This window comes from Bos javanicus, chromosome 13 (genome assembly GCF_032452875.1).
Source record: "Bos javanicus breed banteng chromosome 13, ARS-OSU_banteng_1.0, whole genome shotgun sequence".
NCBI lineage: Eukaryota > Metazoa > Chordata > Mammalia > Artiodactyla > Bovidae > Bos > Bos javanicus.
Genome location: NC_083880.1, coordinates 23,961,812 through 23,966,126, shown reverse-complemented (window position 1 = coordinate 23,966,126; position 4,315 = coordinate 23,961,812). Strand labels below are relative to the sequence as shown.

General features: G+C 40.4%; 1 non-coding gene across 1 annotated transcript; it reads right to left on the bottom strand.

The window, feature by feature from the left end:
* Positions 1-2,414: 2,414 nt before the first annotated feature.
* On the bottom strand, positions 2,415-2,520 carry LOC133259971 (U6 spliceosomal RNA). Its single transcript, XR_009740635.1, has one exon. It is a non-coding gene; the product is annotated as a U6 spliceosomal RNA (small nuclear RNA).
* Positions 2,521-4,315: the final 1,795 nt, after the last annotated feature.

Below are 4,315 nucleotides of genomic sequence, written 5' to 3'. Positions count from 1 at the left end.
TGTCATCAATGGCCTTAGTACTCTCATTTTGAAAAAGACCCAAGTATCCCTTTCCGACATGTTCAGACACAACAAGAAATCTGCAACTTAGAAGAGGACCCTCACCCAACCTTCAGTTCAGTTCAGTTCAGTCGCTCAGTTGTGTCCGACTCTTTGCGACCCCATGAATCGCAGCACGCCAGGCCTTCCTGTCTATCACCAACTCCCGGAGTTCACCGAGACTCACGTCCATCGAGTCAGTGATGCCATCCAGCCATCTCATCCTCTGTCGTCCCCTTCTCCTCCTGCCCCTAATCCCTCCCAGCATCAGAGTCTTTTCCAATGAGTCAACTCTTCGCATGAGGTGGCCAAAGTACTGAAGTTTCCGCTTTAGCATCATTCCTTCCAAAGAAATCCCAGGGCTGATCTCTTTCAGAATGGACTGGTTGGATCTCCTTGCAGTCCAAGGGACTCTCAAGAGTCTTCTCCAACACCACAGTTCAAAAGCATCAATTCTTTGGTGCTCAGCTTTCTTCACAATCCAACTCTCACCACCATACATGACCACTGGAAAAACCATAACCTTGACTAGACGGACCTTTGTTGGCAAAGTAATGTCTCTGTTTTTTAACATGCTATCTAGGTTGGTCATAACTTTCCTTCCTTACTGGCAGCCTAATCTCACACTGACAGCCTCCAGAACTGTGAGAAATAAAGTTCTGTTGTTTATAAGTCACCTAATATGTGGTATTTTTGTTTTGGCATCCTGCATGGACAAAGACAGAATCCAACACCTAATATCTGTGTATTCTCCTTAGAGATTACTGTTCTTATAATTGAATTACATGCAAAATAAGACACTTGGAGTGATCCAAAAAGGAACATGCCCTGATCTCCATCCTGAAGAAGTTTTCAGATTTCTCTCTGTTGGTTGAATGATTCCAGGAACCTTCCTATTTCCTGCAGCCCTTGTTTTATAAGATGGTAATAATTTTATAGATTCCTTTCTGGACATCTCTAGTTTCTCAACTGTGATTCTGAGAGTGTATAGAGTATGCTAATAAGGTCCCATCAAAATGAAATAGTACTCTGTCATCTTACAGAGTCAAAGCTGTGCATTTGTGTTAAGCTTTAAAAATATAGTGTTCTTGCCTGGAAAATCCCAGGGATGGGGGAACCTGGTGGGCTGCAGTCTATGGGGTCGCACAGAGTCTGACACAACTGAAGCGACTTAGCAGCAGCAGCAGCAAACAATGGGTACCACTTTGGCTGTTCTGGGAGCATCTGCAAGTGGATCACACTCTCTGGTTCACACCTCTGGTGTCATTAGCTGGGAGCAGATCTCCCAGCCTCAAACACACACACGGCACGAATCTCAGCACTCAGCCATCCCCTCTTGCTGTTTAGTTTAAGGACAGCACAGGTCAGGGAGCCAAATTACCCAAGAAGTTAGATGAAATGTCATTGTCAGTTCAAAATGTGTTGACCTGTGTTGTGAAACACAGCAGTGATTCTGACTGAACCAGAGTCCTCCTGCATCCCAGGAAACCCCCTTTACTGCCCCGATACTCCCTCACTTCCCTGAAACACAGGGTACACGTTTAATCATTTTAAGTGAAAATTTTATGAGCGTGGGGCTAAATTCAAGCCCAACAAAATGATGTATGCCTAGGCACTTGGGGTGGGACAAGAAAGATAAGGATTATCAGAAGCAGAGAGAAAATCTTTGGAAAAAGATTGAAAGAGTTTTTTTGTTTTTTTGTTTTTTAAGGCAACTTTTGATTACTTTAAAAATTTAGCTCAAGTTAACTTTAATATTAACTAAGCATTCTGTCCACTGATATCGGGTTTTCCTGGGTTATAACTTGAAGCCTGTTGTATTCCCAGTGTGCCCTGTGGGTGATACCCTACACAGGAGCTGCATAAAGCACGCTTTGGTTTTCAAGAGGCTGCAGTTTTATCTAGTTGTGTTCTCAAGCATTGCAAGGGCATTGTGTTCTGGTCCAGGTGTGTTTTAGAGCGTTGCAAGTTCTGGCTTTTATCCAACTCACAAAGGAAGCGCTGACTCAAGCAGCTGCAGTTCTTATTTCTAGGATCACCTCTTTGCAATGACCAGGGCCCTCTTTTCAAAATGAAAATAACAACTTGGGAACTGTACTATGTTTTCTTCTTTTTTAAAATCTTGAGATTCTTGAGGTCTCTTCTGATTTCTCAAAATTTGAAGTTAATGAGCCTGCTTTAGTCAATATTCCAAGTATCTGTTATTTAAACTCTATCACCTCAAACTCCTCTTCCCAGGAGTAGGTCAATATTAACAGTTTTGTACGTATATTTCTAGATCCAGTTCTATGCATTTTTTATTGTGATAAAATATGCATAACATAAAATTTACTGTGTTAACCACTTTGAAGTATATAGTTCAGTGCATTATGTACAAAAATGTTGCGTGCTTCTGGGTTTCTGTGTCATCCTTGTGCAGCGACCATGCCAATCTTCTCTGTGTGGTTCCAATTTTAGTCCATGTGCAGCTGAAGCAAGCACTCTATGCAATTTTAAATGTGCATGTTCCAACGTTATAAATGTAATCATACCATACTAAGGAAGAAAAAAGGCAAAAAGAAGGTGAAAGACAGACATGCCTGGTAAAACAAAAAATTTGTGACCAGCAGAAATGCAGAAATGTGAAAAGAACTCTTCAGGAAGGAAAATGATAACAGCTGGAAATCTTAATCCACAAAATGGAATGAATAATGCCAGAAATGGTAAACATGTGGGTAAATGCAAAAGTGTTCTTTCACCTGCTTAATCTCTTTCAAAGATATCTGAGTAAAGCAGACATAATAAAGTGAAGAGTTTATAATGTGCAGAAGCAAAATGTGTGACAACAAATGCAGAGGGCCAAAGGAAGAAGGCAGAGGTGTCCTGTTGTGAGGTTCTTACAAGTCACAAGAAATGATGAAATATTATTTAAAGGTAGACTGTGACTAGTGTGATTACTTAAATGACCCTAGAGCAACCACTAACAAAGTGTTTAAAGGAGATACAGCTAGTAAGCTGCGCTTCCCAAGTGGCAACATTATAAAAGACTCTTTCTGCCAATGCAGGAGACGCAGGAGATGCTGGTTCAGTCCCTGCGTCAGGAAGATCCCCTAGAGTAGGAAATGGCAACCCACTCCAGTATTCTTGCCTGGAAAATCCCATGGACAGAGAAACCCAGCGGGCTATGGTCCACAGGGTCGCAAAGAGTCAGACATGAATGACTGACTGAGCACACACAGAGCTAGTAAGCCAGTGTGCCAAGTTGCTTCAGTCGTGTCTGACTCTTTACAACCCTATGGACTGTATAGTCCACCAGGCTCCCTGGATTCTCCAGGCAAAAATACTGGAGTGTGTTGCCATGTCCTTCTCCAGGGGATTTTCCCGACCCAGGGATTGAATCTGCGTCTCTTATGAGATTGAATCTGCGTCTCTTATGTTCCCCTCATTGGCAGGTGGCTTCTTTACCAGCAGCAGCACACGGGAAGCCCTAAGTAAACCAGTAGTGGAAATAAGAAAGAATCATGAAAAGACTCAACTACTACAGATGAATAAAGAAACAAAGGGAAACAAGGACAAAGAATAGATTAGGACCAACGGAAAACAAATGACCAAGTAGTAAATTTAAACCTAATCACATCAATAATAACAGTGAATATAAATCGTCTAAACAAGCCATTATTACATAGATCAAATCATTATGTTGTACACCTAAAACTAATATGTTATATATCAAGTATAATGCAATTTTTTAAAAAAAGCATTCCATTAAAAGACAGAGATTGTCAGATTGGATAAGAAAAATAGAGACCCGACCATATCCTGTCTAGAAGAAACTGACTGTAATATAAAGATATGAGCAGGTTAAAAACAAAGGGCAATTTTTAAATTATCTAAAAATTTTACAAAAGAGAGTAAAAAGATAAATCCATGCCACAGAAGCACTATGTAAATATCATCCACTGGCTATATGGTTACATACATTGTAGAAAACTCTAAGGAATCTACCAAAAAGCAATTAGAATTAAGTGGATCAGAATTTGTAAAGAATTCACAAAATAGTAATAGGACAAAGACAACCTGATTTTATAAATGGGCAAAAGATTTGAACAGACACTTCACCAAAGATATACTGGTGGCAGATAAACACAAGGGGGAAAACACCCATCATCGATCATATTGGAAATGCAAATAAAACCACAAAAGGTTATCACTCTCCATCCTCATAATAACCACAGTTTTTTTAGATGGGCAATATCGAATGTGGACAAGGATATGAAGCAACTAAGGCCCTCATACA